At 32.0% G+C, this 20,084-nt stretch overlaps 1 protein-coding gene across 5 annotated transcripts in view; it reads left to right on the top strand.

Annotated features, from left to right (window-relative positions):
- Positions 1–1,686: 1,686 nt before the first annotated feature.
- LOC127711354 (uncharacterized) overlaps positions 1,687–20,084 on the top strand; it is a 78,930-nt gene continuing 60,532 nt past the window's right edge. For 4 of the 5 annotated variants that reach the window (XR_007986651.1, XM_052217383.1, XM_052217382.1 and 1 more), the window contains exons 1-6: positions 1,687–1,836; positions 5,868–5,978; positions 7,704–9,201; positions 10,827–10,955; positions 14,020–14,158; positions 17,639–17,746. The gene's annotated coding sequence lies outside the window, so the exon portion shown is untranslated. The remainder of the gene's footprint in view (positions 1,837–5,867; positions 5,979–7,703; positions 9,202–10,826; positions 10,956–14,019; positions 14,159–17,638; positions 17,747–20,084) is intronic. The other variant, XR_007986650.1, reaches the window with a different exon arrangement.

Raw genomic sequence — 20,084 nt, 5'->3', positions numbered from 1 at the left:
ATCAATTTTCTTCCCTGCTATGATGAAAAGTTTTCTAGATCTTTCCGCATGTGCTGCTATCCATAAACTGACAAAACAGGTGTTAAACAGCAATAAAAAAGCATTACCATTATCATACTATATAGCATACACCATGTATGCTATATACAATAGCATAGAGACGATTTTTCCTATCCAGGAAAAAGTTTTTCTTCTCTTTCTGTCCCACCATCGTGTTCGAAGGAAAGATGGTCGACCGAACAATGCAAATGAATCTACATTCAGTATGGGAGCTGATTCCTGACAAGATGATTCGTTGAAATCTCCACAGTATTCGGCATGCGTTCCGTTTTCGACGTCTGACGAACATGTTGTGTCCTGAAACATGTTTTTACCCAGGTCATGTTACCTTTACCAGCCGCCCTAACGATACAGTATGAAGGTAAAGAAAGCACCGAATGGTGTCTTGTTTACATCTTCACTTTACACAGGTAGGTCAAATCTTTGTTACTAAATATATAGTTTAACAGGCAGTAACCTGAGGGTAAAAGTAGATAAAAATGACTAAGTTTTGTAAGGAGTTAGCAAATGATAAAAAATTTAATCATAACATCAACATATGATATGAACCATGCATTTTTCAATATAGTTCTAAAGAAACTCGACATATTTGCTACTGGACAATAAACAAGCAACGATCAATCAATCTGTTACCTACCATAGAATTGCTCAGAGTTGAAGTATTAACCACTGGACGTAAAGCAAGCAACAATTAAATCAATTGCCTTCAATAGGACTGCTCAGAATTGAAGTATATACCACTGGACGTCATACAAGCAGTATCAAGCAATCTTTCCACAGCAATACGATTGCAAAGTTCACATATTTACTACTGAATGTTAGGCAATCAACAATCAATCAATCATGCAATCGTTTTCCTACCGTAGGATTACTCAAAATTGAAATATATATGACAATGGACGTTAAACAAGCAGTAATCAATTAATCTTTCCACTGTGATAGGATTGCTGGTTTAGATATTTGCTACTGAACGTAAGGCAATCAATAGTCAATCAATCATTTACATACAATACGATTGCTCAGAGTTGAAATATTTCCAGCTGGACGTGAATGTAAGGCGAGCAATAGTCAATCAACCATTCACCTACAATATGATTGCTAAGAGTTGAAATATTTCCCACTGGACGTTAAACAAGCATCAATTTAATCAATCATCTTCCATGGGCTTTCTCAGAGTTAAAATATATGCCACTGGACGTTAAACAAGCAATTTTCCCACTACAATATAATTGCTTAGTTCAAATATGAACGTAAAGCAATAATCAATTTGAAGAAGCATATTAATTTAATTCTAAATAGAAATTTCAAATTTCATCAGTGCTATAGTTAAGACACGGCAAATCCTGTCCTTTCAAGTGTAATTACTATTCTAAACTGATTAGTATCTTAGCTTGTTAAAAAATCATCTCAAGTTTAGCATTACATTGATCTCAAAATAAATACAAGCAAATATGATTTGTATTATCTAGTCCATATATGTCCTGAATCAACATACAAGTGTTTGCGATTTACTGAATAGATTGGGAATTCCCTTACGTAATTATTATATTTTCAGTTGACATGACACATTATTAAATATACTTTTTCCTTGACACTGATTTAAATTTTCTACGGTTAACTGGTTAACTTGCCATTGTGAAATTTAACTGCATAACGATAGAATGAAAAGTGTGTGTGCATGTGTGTAGCACAGAATGGTTTGTGCTATGAATTTATGCGGAATTAAAATGATTTACAGTTTTATATTTCTACTGTCGGTACACATAGCAGATATCAGTAAGTTATAATAAGATATATGTTGTTGTTGTTGAATGATGTAGATATCAATAACACAGCGCTGAAATATGTATTATATATGGTCGGTGACAAAGATAGGCGAGACTATATCTCATTTATCCCCACCTATGTAGCAAAATACCAACTTCAAATTGAATATACATTTCCCAACTTATTCGGTATTGAAGAAGTTGCAGCTTCTACTCAGACTTTGTAAAACGTCACCAGTGTCTGAGCAGAAAGTTGATGATCCAGGGGTATGTCATAGAACGTCTCGTCCTTTTTCTAAAAATGTTCATCGGAAGGTATCAAGACCTTGTTGATAAATATTCCGTATCAACTTTACAAATAAAACACGATGGTCTTGAGGTATATGTTCTGGGTACTGACGTTGTTTATCATCTTAATAACGTGTTATGTAGTATTCTTTTATTTGTCTTTATGAATATTACTTTTACTGTTTAGTCTGTTTTTGGTGATATCCATTTGACGTGGCTCTGTACTTATAGTATACATTACGTCATTGTATTATTGTTATATGATAATTTTTGTATTCTTGTCTTTCATTTTTGCTAAATTAAATGTGCTTTGTCTATATGCCTTTTTGTGTTTCTTTTAAACATATGACGTGGCTCTGTACTTATACATCCTGTCATTGTGTTATTGTTATATGATAATTTTTGTATTCATGTCTTACAATTTTTGCTTATATGCTTTGTCTATATGCCTTTTTTGTGTTTCCTTGTTACATACGACGTTGCTCTGTACTCATACATCCCGTCATTGTGCTATTATGCCATAGTAAATGTTTGTAGTCTTGCCTTTCATTTTTGCTAGTGTGCTTTGTCTATATGCATATTTGTGCTTCTTTGTTACATGTTAGTTTGTTTTTATAGTGATTAACTTAAAAAAGTTATTACACAATGTTGACTGCTGTACTTATTTTTGACATGTTTACCTAATATGTCTGCTTGTTTTGTTCACACAAAGTTGTCAATATTAATATAATGGAATTTTATGCAACTGTCATTCAAGTGAAAAGGTTAAGCTAGCTATAAAACCAGGTTTAATCCACTATTTCCTACATAAGAAAATGCCTGTAATAAAAAAGTTTAACGTATAAGTATCAAGGTTAAAGTACAACATTAAAACTATGATATAAGAAAATTGTATCTAAATAACAAAACAGTTACTTAGGTACTGAACTGACGCCTACTGAAATATAAATTAATGATATAATGTTAACTCTGCTATGTTATTCAACCAGATAATATGAAATTGGATCATATCATCGGAGATCAAATAAATATAAGTGACACTAACATTTTGGTGTTGTTGATTTCACAATTGATGCCATTTTTCTTATATTTCTAGAATTCATAGTTTTATACTGTAATATTTTAATTTTAATATCATGACAATACTGTGTCGTGTTTTTCTGAGAGCAGACTTTTCTACGGTATATTCTTTCTTGTGTGTTTGTAAGATATAGTATACTGTAAAGTATTTTTTGTGATTTTCCTGTAATAGTTTAATTTAATTATAACTAGATGTTCTTTCATGACATGGTTCCCGTGATTGAGATATAAAAGGGAAGTAAGATCTGAAATCAAAACATTGGCTTATTTTTTTCGACTATTGTTTGTTGTTGAGTTACCACCACACTAAAGTATAACCCAAATGCAAGGTTAGATTACAGCATAAAAACAATTATGGAGATTGTGTATAAAAAACAAGACCATTAAAATAAATTATTTACGGGTCTTACAGCTGCTACCTTCCATAGTTTCACTTTTAAATCACTGGACTTGCTGAGCACATGTTAATCCATTTTCAAATTATGGTCAGGCTAAAGGTTGCATACATACGAACCAAAAATGAGGTCGAATTATTAAGACAATGATATTTTAGCGATGTCTTTTTTTCAAAAATTTTATTCATACAAGATTTAATCAAACTGCTACTTAAAGCGAATTATTATATAATATATGTGTGGTTTTGTTTGTCAATGGCGATTATGCAAACACAAATATATTTCATTTTTTAAAGATCTGGCAACTTTTCAAAATAAAAGAATTGCCAATTTGTTTGTGAACAAGTTGGTATTGAACTTTATATCGTTTCGTTTTTATATATACTTTTCTTTTGTTTCGAAAACATTGTCATATACAAATATGTATTGAATTTAAACTTCCAAATAACCACATTATTTGTTAGAATGACTATAAGATAAAAAAATATTTTTGTTGTATTTTTAACATAACATTCCGATCATGTAATACACAACTACACGGATGTCATTCGGTATACCGAGGTAGTGATCGCGAAAGATTGAGTTATGTATAAAATCGGATCGTGAATAAAATGAGATTCAATTCAATTTCAATTTTTTTTTTGCATTTAAATTATGGAAGAATTCATTTTAATTAAAAAAAAAGGCATAGAAAAGAAGTTTGTCTGTCAAAAATTTAAGGTACAGAAAAGTGCAGTAATTTTTAAGAACCACTATAGGAGACACGTACATATTTCCTTGTGAATCTCTGCATGTAAAGAAAAACACGTTTTTAATCTATAATCATCATTGTCACATTCAATAAATCTTACAAATTTGAAACTTAATCTTTTGTGTGTTAGATAATACAATCTAATGCATAAGCTGTTTTCCCGAAAGTGTTGGATTATTGTTAAAAAAGAAAAGTTTTGGTTTATTTTATTTATCCAAATTGATCGTCAAAGATCACGAAAATCGTTATTTTGATCGTAAATGTAACAGGAACAGACTTTTAGCTATATAGGTTCTTCTCATTGTTGAAAGCCGAACGATGACACACAGTTGCTTACAGCTACGTCATTTAGTCTCTTTTGGATATGAGTATCATGGCATTGGAAATCATTATATGCATTTTTAATTTTTTAAATTGATAACCAGAAATCTATATTTCTTTTACCGTTTTGATGTACTTTGATTGCTTGAAGCTTGTGATATCTTAAAAAGAACGTACATGAATGGTTTGACACAAAGGATGGATTGACAACTAACTTATTTTTCTATCGAATCCTTAAAACTAAATCTTAAATAATACGTATTATATTTTTTTACAAGTAGTTGTTTTTTAATCACTGATGTATAATAAACAAAATACATGTTAAAAGTCTTACAATTTCATCATTAAGTTCGCAAAACTTATTGATTTTTTTATTCTGATAAATACCGTTAAGAAAAACAATTTCGTATTTGTATATATATGTAACGTTGTTTTCAATTTAGACTTATATATATATATAGTCACATTACCTGAAGATCTGTGAAAGCAGTGAAAGCGCTAGTAAAAGTGATGAATTGAAACCGTCATTATCTTATATTAATTTTCTTATATATATATATATATATATATATATATATATATATATATACAAGTCTAAATTGAAAACAACGTTCAAACCTATATATATATAATTCGTCTAAACATCAGCCCAACATTGTAAGATCTATAAATTTGCGTTAGCAAATGCTTTGTTCTTCCCTTGCGGGAATTCGAACTCCTGCTTCTGAGATATCGTGGCACCAAATCGCATTGCACTATGCCCGACGCGCTAGAGACCACTCGATCTATATATATATATATATAAGTACGTCTGAACCAGTGACAACTCTACGACAGATTGTATCCATGGGATCACCAGTGATGGTGATACAAGACTGAAAACACATTCTGTATATATAATTTGTCTAAATATCAACCCAACAATGTAAGATCTTTTGTTCTTCTCTGGTCGGGATTCGAACTCATGCTACTGAGATATTGTGGCACCAAATCGCCTTGCACTATGCCCACCGCGCTAGACTGCTAGATCACCTAGGGTCGACGAAAAACAAGCTTTCGATGACCGGGTGTTACCTTTCCTCGTCGTAGCACAGTACATGATATATAAAGCATGAAGATGGAATATTACAGATCAGCTGAATTATGTATTCATGCCTTATATATCATGAATACAATGTATTTAAGAATTGCAATTTCAAATTTCAGATGCAAGTACCTGTAACAAGTCATTGACCTCTGATTTGAGAGATGACCAGTTCACCGCCTCATCTGTATACAGTGTTGATTACAATGCCAGCTCTGCAAAATTTGATGAAGGTAAGTGTGACCAAACACACAGTAAACAAAAAAACAAGATAGAAAACTTCTGACTGAGCAACACGAAGGTAAGGGTAACCAACACATAAAACCGGGGTTGATCACAGGTGCTTCAGAAGAGTAAGTAGATCCTGCTCAGCATGTCACCCGTCCTGTTGCTCATGTAAGAACAAACCTGTTAAATTTAATAAGTCTAATTATGTAGGTCAAATTTGATGACTAGCTTTAGATCGTGGTTACGACAATATGTACATAATATTTAATAACTGTCAACCAACTCGTGATGGCGTCCGTTTAATTGTCGATAGAATGATTTCAACTTCACCCATTGGAACTCTTGTTTTAATAGCAGCTTGTGGGCAGCAATCCTCTACCAATGAAATCATGATAGGACACGCATGCCCTGGAATATCGTATCAACTAGGAGGTGTATGCTCCATATACAAGCGCTGCTAAAATGATGCTACAGAGAAATGGAAAGTCCACAATTGGGAAGCTAAAATCTTCTCTTTTGTAGTTTTGTATTCACTGACCCTCATGGTCCTTTTAAAGACGTTTGTCAAGATATTAAGCAGACTTTACTGCATCTGTTGTATCCTTTGTTTCGAGTTGGATCGGATATATGCGTTCCACATAGTCACCAAACTTTGAAATAAGTGAGATGACATCATCTATATAGAGGAAAGTGAAGTTAAAGGCTAATTCTAGCTTCTTTTTACTATTCATAAGAAGCTTTGTTATGAAATTAGTCGCATGAACAGAACATCATTTGATAGAGGTAAGTGTAACCCTCACAAACATTGTATCTCTGTAAGGCACTAGAAAATTAAAATACCGTTTATGGGGAAATTTTTGCGCCTTTACAATCATCGCGGTATACTATTAACCTTCCGAAACATTTGACTGCTCATTTAAATGCATTGTACTATAGGCCATGCAACGATAATAATGAACATAGCGGAGATAAAACGCGCCAATGCAATGTAAAAATGACAACTAAACCCGACCCGAACCTCTTCCCCGGTAATATTTTAAACTTGAATAGAACATGATATGATTGAAAATCTGTTGTTTTGATTTTGCAACCAAGATAAAAAAAGACATTTATTCTTAAATTTTTTTTGCCTCAACTTACTGAAACTTAAAGATCGAATTTCATAGATGGTAACTTTGGCAACCAAATATCTGGAGAATTTCGAATCATTTTTTGTTATTATTTTGTTACTCAATATGTACACTGGAAACCTATCAAAAACCCATGGACACATGTTGATGTGTTGTTAAATCTTTGTTATTAATTTTTTCGATCCTCGACTGTCTCACAAAACTGTTCCATGATTTCCCAATTTGTCTCTTAATTCTGACAATTCAGAACAGATAACATGGTCTCTGTTCTCCGGTCTCTGTCATAATTTTACGAAAAGGAGTTATCATATGCATTAATTGGTTTCTAACATAACTGAAAGGTTACAGAGCCCCAAAATTAGAGATCCTGACCAAGATACCCTTGATACCTCAGTCAAGATACTTGGGCTGTTTGACCCAAAGGAATGGCGGAGACCGTGCTATTATCCAATACTATAATAGTATAGGCGCTTATTCCTTATTTTACACTGTTTGTTCTTTAGATTTACTCAGTTATTAATGTCTCATTTAAGTATACTTCACACCAATCTACAATATTCCTACACAAGTACATGTATGCATATTTTTCTTTTTTTAAAGGAGGTTGGGCCGCTAGTGTTAATAATGCCTATCAGTATCTACAGATAGATTTACAAGAAATATGGGAAATAACAAGCATTACAAATAAGGATATAAGCAGGTGGTCCTGGTACAATACACAAGCTTTCAGGTATTATAACTTAGGATACAGACGAGTGGTCCTGGTACAAACACAAGCTTTCAGGTATTATATCTCAGGATACAGACAAATGGTCTTGTACAAAACACCAGCTTTCAGGTGTTCTAACCTAGTCAGGATAGACAAGTAGTCCTGGTACAATGCACAAGCTTTCAGGTATTATATCTCAGTCAGAATACAGACAAGTGGTCCTGGTATAATAAACAAGCTTTTAGGTATTTTTTTGTCTCCCGCCATGTTTTTAATTAAAGGAGAAAGATGGATTTCTATATTGAAAGAAGCAGTAAGCTATATACATATACATATACATATACATAAGGATGTAGAGAGTATGGGTCAATACGAAAAAACAAATATTAGTAGACTAATAATTATCAGTAGTATATAAGATGTTCCTGACCCCCGGTACATCGCAATCAAATAACAAAACTTCCGCAATCCAAGGAAAGTTCAAATAAGAAAGTTCCTTATCAAATGACAAACTGAAAAGCTTAAACACGTCAAACGAATAAAACAGGCATTGACAATAATGTGTGAACAAAACAAACAGACATAATAAGTAAAAATGTAAAAAAAATTAGGATACATCAGTCAACATCATGATATCATTTTAAGCACTTTAAAAACAAATTACAATTTCAACAAAGAAAAACAAAATGGCATATAGACACTCTTTACACAAAGAACAGAAGCAAAATTTAAAGACAAAAATAAAAAAAAATACCATATTACAATAACTATGCCGGGATGTACAAATACCGAGCCATGCCAAAAGTATATCACCAAAAGTAGAATAAGTAGTAAAGGGGATACAAATATACAAAGAAAAAGAAAAAGATACATAACCCTGGTTCATCAACGTTATGTTCAGACACTGGTGATATTTTATGAAGTCTAAGTAGCAGTTGTAACCTTTTGAATACCGATGGAGTATGGAACTGTATACCCCTTATGCAGGTGATATTAGTATACTGCTGCTTAGTCTGGGGAAACTTATAGTTTCAAAATTTAAATTGTTTTGTTTGTCATAGATTGTAAATCTTTTTAAGCAATTGAATGCCATGATATACATCGTGGTCCAAATAAATATCGATGGTACTACCCAGAGAACGTCACTACTCAAATTATTCACATCCTCGGGCTTATGGTTGTTAATAAATATGTGTATATGTTTTCGGTATCTATGTTGTATCTAGTTAAGCATGAGCATAATTTGTTATCATTTTCCTTAGAATATTGCACAGCAAAGATGGATTTACATGGACTGCATACAATACGTACTTGTCAGATGAAATACTTGGGGAAACATTTAACAGACAGGACACATTAACCACTATTCAGCTCAATCCGACGATAAAGGTTAACTTTTATTATTTTATTGTTATAACCTGGTGGCCATGATCTGCTTACCTTCGTGGATCCCCAAACATCACATATAGTTTTGTTTTAAAAGAGTTCGTGTGGTTCCTTGTTGAGGTTTCAGGCGTCTACTTTGTGCTTTCTTATATTTGCAATGTCTTTGTTGCTTTAACATTGAAAAGTCTGGTCTGTCTTTTGTTCTGAAAAATCGAGTTGAAGGATTTAAAATGTACGTAACTTATGAATTACGCATTTTATTGTCTAAGGATACTCATCTTCCAATCGGACCCACAACATGAAAAAAGGCTATTAACGTATATATGGCAAAAATCATTCAAACATTCAAGAATCAATCGGAAATTTTTGTCCCTAGTCGTTTTCAATGTACAGTTTTATGATATAAACATAAGAAATGAACAAAAAAACAATACATTTTAAGATAAAGAGATGTGGCATTATTGCTGATGAGACATCTTTCCACCAATTATAAAAAAAAAAAAAAATGCGGACGAAGTAAAAGTAAATCATCACGCGGCCTTCTTTAATGAGTAAACCCGATACCATATAGTTTGTTAAACATAACAAAACGTGAAACAATTCAAACGAAAAAAAACCCCAACAACATCATTTATACAAACATTATAAATGAAAAACAAATATAGTAGACACTAACCAACGAGCTGCCATTAAATTACAGGCTTCTGACTGCACACATTCATAATGAATGGGGGCGGAGTCAAAAATGTAAAGCCTGTCTGGAAATTGTAATGCCCTTTCCTCTCCCTCACTAATCTGTGATAGTGGTGTATCGGTTCCCTACCTGTGAAATCCAGTTTGAAATGACATAGCTCATGAGATTGGAAGGAAATTGAAAAAATATATATAAATACAAAAGACTTAAGTACCTACAAAAACACTTACATGACTTAGGGTAAAGAAGTTATAAATGAGTAACGCTAAAATTACACTGTAACGAAATAATGTAGGACCATACATTTATATAATTGTGTAGCTACATATTCTAAGTAATGCAAAATTTTATTTAAAACAAAACCATTATTTTTGGGATTTAAAAAAAAAAACATAAAAAAAATCATAGATCTTACTACGATGTTCAATTGATTACCATTATGATAAGTTTATTAGAAGGACAAACGAATTTACACGGATCGTATCTAAATTAACGGGCTCTCTAAAACACTTAGGTTAAAATGCGTTGTAACAAACGATAAGGTACAGCCAAAATTTCCTAACAATTCCCTGTATACCTGAAAGAATTTTGTAATAGATTAAACTAACCTGTTGTAGCAAAATCTCTGGCAATTGATTTATCAGTTATATAAGAATACCGTTTAACATAAAAGTCACTATTTACACTGGCACAACGAAAGAGTTGGGGAAATATACACATCGTTTGAAAGTTCAACGGAACATCATCGTCTAAAAAAGGAAAATTAACAATTGTGATAAAAGGAAAAATGGACTTTCCTGTGGATAATTGGTAAATTTTTCTTTAAACAATCAGCGTTGAAAGACTCCATCCAGCTGTGAGAAAAAAACTAATCAAAACAGATCCTTTGTTTGACAGCAATTTGATATATATTATGTTTATCTCTTTATTACAGACTCGATTTATTGTATTTAACCCTGTTAAATACAACTGGCGGCCATCAATGCGAGTGGAACTTTATGGCTGTAAACGAAATGACGTGGCAATCATCAATATTCCAACAATCATAGAAAATAATATCGAGGTAAAATACTTCATTTGAATTTAAATCAGATGCGGAAGATGCCAAAGAGATATGTGTTAAATCATCAAAAATTATTATTTTTTTTAAAGTTGAAAATGAAGAAATGAAGAAATTCTGATATTCTTACTTCTAGATTTATCTTAGAAAACATGCATACATTCATTTTATTAAACTAATTATATATTCTTACGTCTTACATCTTTAGTATATCTCCAAAGATCCGGTGTACAAGATGCAGGCATTTGTTAATACACTATCAAAAGCAGATAACCCATTAATGGAATTTAAGAATTGTGTTGGTATCTATATCTAATGAAATTACTAATGCATTGTTTTGTTAAACTATAAAGCTTTTAAATATATTATAAGGTTATAAGTGATAAAATAATAATAGGTTTCTATCAAGCTGTTCAGGACACCTGACAGACGATCAGCAAAAAAGAAGCCAGCAATGCAGCTTGCAAATAGATAATTATTACACAATACATATTTGTCTCAAAATCAGCTACCATACAGAACTTCTACTGAGACAGTCTACCAAAGCAGTTTTGACAATTGGGTAGCAGAGTCAGGACAGCGAAGAATGAAATGATTCGTAGTCCTATAGATTCTGAAATATCGAATTAGTATAAACACTTCCATTTCTGTATATGCAATATGATTACACTTGATTCAAAGAAGATTCAGCGTTTCAATGAGGTTCTTATTTACAATGAAAAAAGTAAGACACAGTGGTGTACTTTTCTATTGACAAAAGTGGAATAAAGGATTGTGAGCGATAATTGAAGTCCTGTCACCCTCTGACTTTTAAATAGACTCGTTTTTTGTAAACTCTCTTAATAGTTTATACACGAACTTTTAATTGACAATTACATTTTTCCCTTAATAAATTGATTATAAATAAAAAAAAAAAGGTAAGAACTCCCTCCGTCAAAATTCACCTTAGGTGGATTATGTTATTTATTTTAGGCCCCATTCGATGATATGCCTCTTTAAGTATTTATGAAGTTTTACATCTCTGAATTTCCTCCTGTTACAAGTAAATAATACCTTTGTTTTATTTTCTATGGTCATAACAGTTTATGGCAATGACATGGCCATAGAAGATTAAAGCAAGAAAGAACTAGTATTATTTTAAGGAAACAATAAGCTTAGGTGCATGTAGCTATTCTAAGTAATTGTTTTGTCATATTGCATGTATAGCTCTTCAATTGTTTCGTTTTTTTATACATCATCGGCTTTTGAATATTTGGCTTTGAGCGTTCCTGATTTAGGCAAATCAAGAAATTCTTTGGACGCATGGTATCATTTAAATTTTTTTTATTCTTTGTCAATCGTGACATAAACTACGAGGGATGTGTGTACAATAAAAGTAATGGGGCAAATATTTCGTTTAAAATGAACAAAGTATGGTATTCTGATCTAGAACACCTTTCACAGTGAGAAAATCCGAAAAAGCATTTTGCAGATCAATTACTATTTGTTTTGGTAATTAGTTGTCAATGAGATATTATGTCGAACAATCCGAGGAAGTCTCCATTCAGTACTTGTAAAATTATTGTCCCTAAACATTTTATAAACAGTAACATTTGATAAATATTGTTATAAAAGAAATGTTGAATTGGTGTTGTTTATTTGTATTTAAATCTTGTATATAAAGTCTTATGTAGACGAAACGCGCGTCTGGCGTATTAAATTATAATCCTGGTACCTTTGATAACTATTATAAGTGCAAAACAAAATCGCTTATCATTATCAAAACTGTGAGTCTTCTAACTATACACTTATGTGTACAAAGTTAAAAATTTCAAACACAAAATAAAATTTGGATACTAAACATAGATTTAAAACCTGTTTTTTTTACCATGTTTTTAAATGGTCAAAGAACGCATCGATATAAACCCCATATCTTTGATGAGTTTTTTTTTTATCTAATCGTTTTTTAATGTCAAAAATAGATTGCAATCCTTCAAAAGCTGAAAGCTTCGAAGACCTTTAATTACACATAATCGGGGTTAACAGATTGTTTAAAATCAAATAACTTCATTTATTATGCACTTCTAAATCCCGAAGGCTTGATGGTATATTGAACAAACAGTAATATAAAAATAATAAAAGATAATTATATTTTGCTTTAATTCCAACTCCTTCATATTTTTCAAACCTCAGATTGTTTATACTGGTCATTTAAAGAAAAGAAACAAGGCTTTGCATTTTCCATACATAAAATTATTGAATACACGATACATCATTTGGTGGCTGGTGGATATGTCGCATTGGCATTTTTTTCTTATTTTATACATATTGAAGTGCACGCAACATCGTTGAATAACTATCTATTGCATTATATAATTTATAAATCTTGTCTTATTTTAAACGGTTATACAAATCTAGATACAGCCCTAAAAATCAGTGAATTCTGAGAAGTCTGAAAATAAATTTGTCCAAAAAATTAAAAGAAGTCAGAATTTATCGACGTTACTGTTATCTGTTTTGTTCTTTTTGGTTTGATCAGATCTACAACGTTTGTATACAATCTTCGATGGTTAAATATACATGCTCAAGCATCACTAAAGAGACATCAATTGTCGAAACGCGCATCTTCTGCATTACAATTGGTACCGTTTATGCAATTCGTACTAACTTGCACATGATTTGACAGAGTTTGTGGGATACGCTTATGCTGTTTATTTCGTGTGACATATTACAGGTACATGTAACACAATAAAAAAAAAATAAGGAATAGAATCGACATGATTTATCAGTTATCAAATAGTCGATGATATAACTGCCATGTGAACGAAAGGTGTAGCGTAAAAACACAGACATGTCATTAAAGGACTTAAGCAACGACACAATTGGACAAATACTTGAGTGGCAAAAGGGCCACCCCAACATCACTCTTAACAACCCTTGATAATTTGATTAAACTTGCTATAACAGTTAAAAAAATAGATAAGATAAACCATAAACTCCTGTATTATTACACTGAAGTAAGATAACTCGTGATGATATCAAGCGATATCATATTTTATCAATTTGTTTTATTATCTCTCTGTTGCAGTCGGACATAGTTTGGATTCCTAGTCAAAGCCCAGTTATTATAGATCGACATATTAGTATAAGACCTTTGGTAACATTGACAATACAAGCAGGAGTTTCTGTCATCTTCAGGTCAACAGACGCTGGCATTGACGTTTATGGTAGATATACAATTACTTTATCACACAATTATATTATATTTTTGGTGTTTCTGTTTCCTTTTTTGCAACATTATGAAAGAGAAATTTGTATATTATGCAGTCATTATTGAATCAGTTGATCAAGTCAACATGACTATGCACATAGCAGAATTGTTGTTGAGAACGCATTTCTCTTTAGGTTGACAAAAATGTAAAAACACGATTTTTTTTCAAAAAATGTTATTTCCCAAGACCTTTTTAAGAAGTCCTACACAATGACCCTTAAAGTCAGGCCACATGTCCTATATATATATATATATATGGAAGCTTTTAACGACCTTGATTGGCTATACAGCACATTTCTTAGTCAAATTGAGCAAACGATATTAGATCATTCAGCACTTAGGTCTATGTCTTTATTTTACGTCAACTATGCCCAGATGAATATGAAAATAAAGATGAGGATTTATTCATTAATTCTTTAATCTGATTTAACGGAAGAGAAGCGGAAAAAAGTTTGTAAAAAATAAACGGTATTAATATTACAAAATAGACTTGTTCATGGAACATGCAATTTATACGAGTACATGCCATGTTTATCTGTGTATATAAACTATACATAAAAAATACAAGATACACATTTTCTATATATCAGAAATATAAGAAGAAGTCACCAGAAAGTATAGTAGTTAAGTATGACGTCAATTGTCACTGAACTAGTACACGTTTTTTGTTTAGGGGCCAGCTGAAGTCCACCTCCGGGTGTAGGATTTTCTCGATGTGTTGAAGACACATTGGTGTCCTTCTGCTGTCTTTTTGACACATTCCCAATTTCAATTCTCTATTCTATTTGCTGAATATATTTTCTGGTGAAATTAGGACAGTAGCTCGATGAATCGTAATTAAAACTGGAATTATTTGAGCTTTCTGACGATAAGTTTGTTTTATTTTGTTCGTTCAAATAAAAACTTCCCGAATATCAATATACGAGCATCATACTGCGAAGAACAGTGTACAATTGTCGCCATTTGTTACTAATGATTTCCTGTAACCATTTTTTATCACCTGCACTGTACAATATTTTTTAATAAGTCTTTTCCGTCCGTCCGTCAAGACTTTGAAAAGAACTTTAAAATGTCTGGAACTTTCAGCACCAAATATCTAAATCGTTTGAAAATCCCCATCTAAATGTTGTCTGTTTGTTGTTATAGAACTTTAACCATACAATTTATGGATTAAGGCGCTAACTCCAAAATTATTTGCACCTATTTTAACATTTAAACTACTGTAAGGATTGATAATATAAGTACCCTTTTAAGACTAACTTTGGCGAAAATACGGATTTGTTCGATTCAAGTTTGCTGTTATAAAATTTTGAAATCATTGTTGATTAAGGAGTAGAAATCTGCCTCGTGCAAAGCTTAGTTGTCAATGTAAACCATTCATGTTACAGAACCTTTTGGATAGTAAGTTGCTGCCAAGGTTCTACTTTAGCCATTATTTCCAAAAAATACTTAAAAAGGAAGATGGGATATGATTGCCAACGAGAAAACTCTTCACAAGAGACCAAATGACACAGAAATGAACTAAGTAAAGGCAACAGTAGTATACCGCTGTTCGAAAACTCATAAATCGATAGAGATAAAAACAAATCCGGGTTACAAACTAAAACTGAAGGAAACGCATCAAATATAAGAGGAGAACAACGACACAACAAAAACACAACATTAAAATGTAACACACACAGAAACGAACTATAATATAACAATGGCCATTTTCCTGACTTGGTACATGACATTTTAAGAAAAATATGATGGGTTGAACCTGGTTTTGTGGCATGCCAAACCTCCCGCTTTTATGGCAATGTTAGATATAACATTTAAATGACAACATTACATGACATGACTACAATACAAATAAATGGGAAAACATATAGGACAAAGAAACACACGAATAATAGCTAACAAAAGGTACTAGGTTTAGAATTTAATACGCAAGACGTGCGTCTCGTCCACACAAGACTAAACCAGTGACGCTCAGATGAAAAAAGTTTGAAAGCCAAAACAAGTACAAAGCTGAAGAGCACCGAGGGCCAAAACTTCAAAAAAGTTGCGCCTAACACGGCCAGGGTTTTCTGCCTGGGACAAGAACATCCTTATTATTTAGAATAATATATACTTTTGCAAACAGTAAATTTTATAAAATGACTATATAATAGATATACATGATAAAACCGAAGTGGGGACTAACTACAGAATAAAAACGGATACATTACATAAAACAACTTTTATAAGAGCATATACTGTTCTATCATGAAGATATTTATTTCATTAATAATGAAGAACTAAACAATTGAAAGGAGAAGGTCCGGTAAGGGCTAGTTTTGGCCTAATATTCGAAGTTCATCTAATGAAAGATTTTTGACATTTTTTAAACACGTAAGTGTCTACTTCAGTCGATTCAATTAGTATATGTAAAAGATTTGGACTGATTGGTTATTAAAGACGCTCAAATGGAGGCTTAAATATGAAAAATTTATCAAATATACCATAAAACGTCACTTTTCAGATGGTTTTTGTCTAAAATGAAAGTGGCCGCATACGTGTTCAGTATCAACCTTTATATATGTTATGTATTATCATCAATTACAACATATATTTAAAATATTTAGACTGAACACAAATGCGGCCACTTCCATTTTAGACAAAAACCGCCTTAAAATTAGCACAAATGCTAAAATTGTGAAGATTTCATTAATATTGCATGAATTTATGATGCTATTACCTGATGCATGTGCATTGAATTGTCAAAATCAGCCCATATTTATGGAACAGAAGTATTCTTCTTTCCAATATATAGCTAAAAGCTTACGGTTTTAACAAATTTGTAAAAATTCTATATTTTGTGGCCAAAAAGGGGTCTTGCCGGGCCTATTTTGCCAAAAGCAACCTTGTTCTATTTTGAAAGTTGTTTGGAATAGCTTTATACTGATGTTTGTCTTTTGATCTTTTTTCGTTTTGCTTTTCTTTTTAAATGGGTGTAAAATATCATGCGACAGACATCATATTCTTTCATTCAAACTCGAAAGTTGAAAACTGACAACTGACATGTACAAAACCAAAATACAAACACAGTATTCAAAAGACAACATTAAAACAAGTAAGACTTAGAATGAAATTGAGAATGGAAATGGGAATATGTCAAAGAGACAACAACCCGACCAAAGAGCAGACAACAGCCGAAGGCCACTAATGGGTCTTCATCGCAGCTCCCGGAGGTGGTCCTCAGCTGGCCCCTAAATAAAATTGTGTACTAGTTCAGTGAAAATAGAAGCACAAACCCCATCAAAAATCGAGGGTAATCTAAAATGATCAAGAGGGTTATGCAGATCACTGCTTCAATAAACTACTCATTTTAAATCAGGAACAGAGTATATATATGATATATTTTATCTTATTTCATTTTATTTTACACACATATTCATACAATTTTATTCAAAAGGAACACTCAGAGTTAATGGGATAGAAGCTGTTGAAACCATATTTACATCATCGTTTCCTGTTACATCAAAGAAAGGACTGTGGAAAGGTATATTCCACCAACCTAGAGGTAATTGCATAAAAATATATACTAGAAGATATAAGAAGATGTGGCATGAGTGTCAATGAGGCAACTCTCCATCCAAGTCACAATTTGTAAAAGTAAACCATTATAGTTCAAAATATGGTATTTAACACGGAGCCTTGGTTCACACCAAACAGTAAGATATAAAGGGCCCAAAAAATGACTAGTGTTAAACCATTCAAACGTGAAAACTAACGGTCTAATTTATATACAAAACGAGAAACGAGAAAAACAATTATGAACCACATTAACAAACGACAACCACTGAAAATCAGGCTTCTGACTTAGTACTGGTGCAAACAATATATGTTCCTTTTATTTGACAACTTTTTGTTCAAGATTTAAGTTATACCTCTAGCTTTCAAATGTTTATATTTGAGGGTTTTTGGTGAAAATAATCAACAAAAGCTCATCGAGCGCTCAAGAAAGTCATAGGGCTCATTATCTGTCGAATTCATGTTTAGCGTTTGGAATCAAATCCTCATATTTGATTTATACCATATTAAAACGTATTTTCAAATTACAAAAAATATAAAATAAATTAACGATGCATGATATATACCTTATAGTGGGTTATTTTCGCGGGTGTAAAATTTTGCGATTTTCATTTAATAAGGTATACGAAATATTTTGGCGGTTATTGTTTTGGCGGATTCAATATTTTTATCAATACCTTTGCATGTGCACTTTTAAATTGGCGGAATTTATTTCAGCGATTTTGTTCTATCATGTGTGGTTTAGTGTGGAAACAATATGATTAACCATAGAGTTGACCTCCTAGGAATGCCGACGGTCATATAAGACCATACAAACATAATAAAAGATACAAATTGATAGGTAATACGTGTAAATGGACTTTCAAATAGTCTCATTATAATGTTAAATTTACAATTAATCCAAAACAGAAGTAGTCAGTAAATAAAGTAAATATTTGTCCGATCAGCATTTTTTTGGACATCAAAATTCAATACGATCCTTTTAAAGTCAATTTCGTCCACCTAACAAAATCTTAATATACAACTTATAAAACAAATTATTTACCAACTGTTAAGGGATAGTTAAATAAAGAAATGAGAACACATGAAAAAAAAAAAAGAAATGCCGTGGCTCTTTCATTTCCCTTATCTGTCATGCTTTACATGTGCTCTGTTTATTTAACTGTTTATCAACGTCACGACCCGTTTAACGTCGGCAACTTACTCCAAAGTTAATAAGTTGCGATCAACAACTACTGAATGACATATTATTATATAATTAGCCGATAATACGATAAACGGGCATGCAATAATTTGTTTAGTATATATGCATGCATTATTTCAATAATTTCGATATATATTATTAAAAATTTCAAGAAACTCGTTTCATATGACTTGAACATTATATAAACGAACTTTAAGGTGCATAGTAAATGAAATAAGGCTTACAAATTTGACAATTTTGTCCTGGATCTAAAATAGATTCTGGATTTCATCAGGAATGCTGTAACTCAAAAGTTTAAATCAAAGAATGTATATTAAAAAGTAAATATAAAAATAAGAAGGCTTGGTTAGATTGCCAATGAGACTACTCCCCATCAACGGTTAACTTTGTTCTTACTTTACACCTTCAGATTAATGGAAATACCCTTATGAAAAAAATGCAATTTGAATAGTTAAAAAGCAGATTTGTTGATAAGTTCATGTTATTCGTGTGCTCTAGATAACATACCCTTCTTACACACTCTATTCATGGGTGTAACTGAAATGAAGCATATATTCATAATTCTATTTTTAATCTTTTTTGGTTATAAAACTGGTATTGCAACTTTCACAGGCAAAATTTAAAACAGACGTCTTTCAATTGGCTGATTGCTTTATGCTTTAATTGTCATACACTCTTGTAAAAAAGAGGCAGCAAACTGACAATGTTATGGCAAAAAACGAAAAAACGAAAAATCGGCACACGAAACATAACAATAAAAACTAAAGACTGAGCAACACGAACTGACTTACGCATTTAACTTCCAAACATTAATCTCGAACGTACCCGAGAAAATCTATTAAATTACAGAATCGCTCACCACGTTCAACTTAATTGAGTTTGTTTTGTGTTTAGCTGCTATTATAAAAGGAGGAACAGGATGATACGAAATAAGACATCACAAAACGACATCTGTAAAATTTATTTTATTAATCATTATACTAGTTTGGCTTCTGTTAGTCTGTCCTCGATATTGATATAGATTGTCGACTTCGAAATGACCACCGTTTTGATTTCAACTTTCCAATGGATACCTTCTAATTTCCCAGCTGTAACATAGTTTCTGCACTATCGTATGGTGGGT

This window comes from Mytilus californianus, unplaced genomic scaffold, assembly GCF_021869535.1.
Source record: "Mytilus californianus isolate M0D057914Y unplaced genomic scaffold, xbMytCali1.0.p SCAF_8, whole genome shotgun sequence".
NCBI classification, from domain to species: domain Eukaryota; kingdom Metazoa; phylum Mollusca; class Bivalvia; order Mytilida; family Mytilidae; genus Mytilus; species Mytilus californianus.
This window is presented reverse-complemented; position numbering and strand designations above follow the sequence as displayed.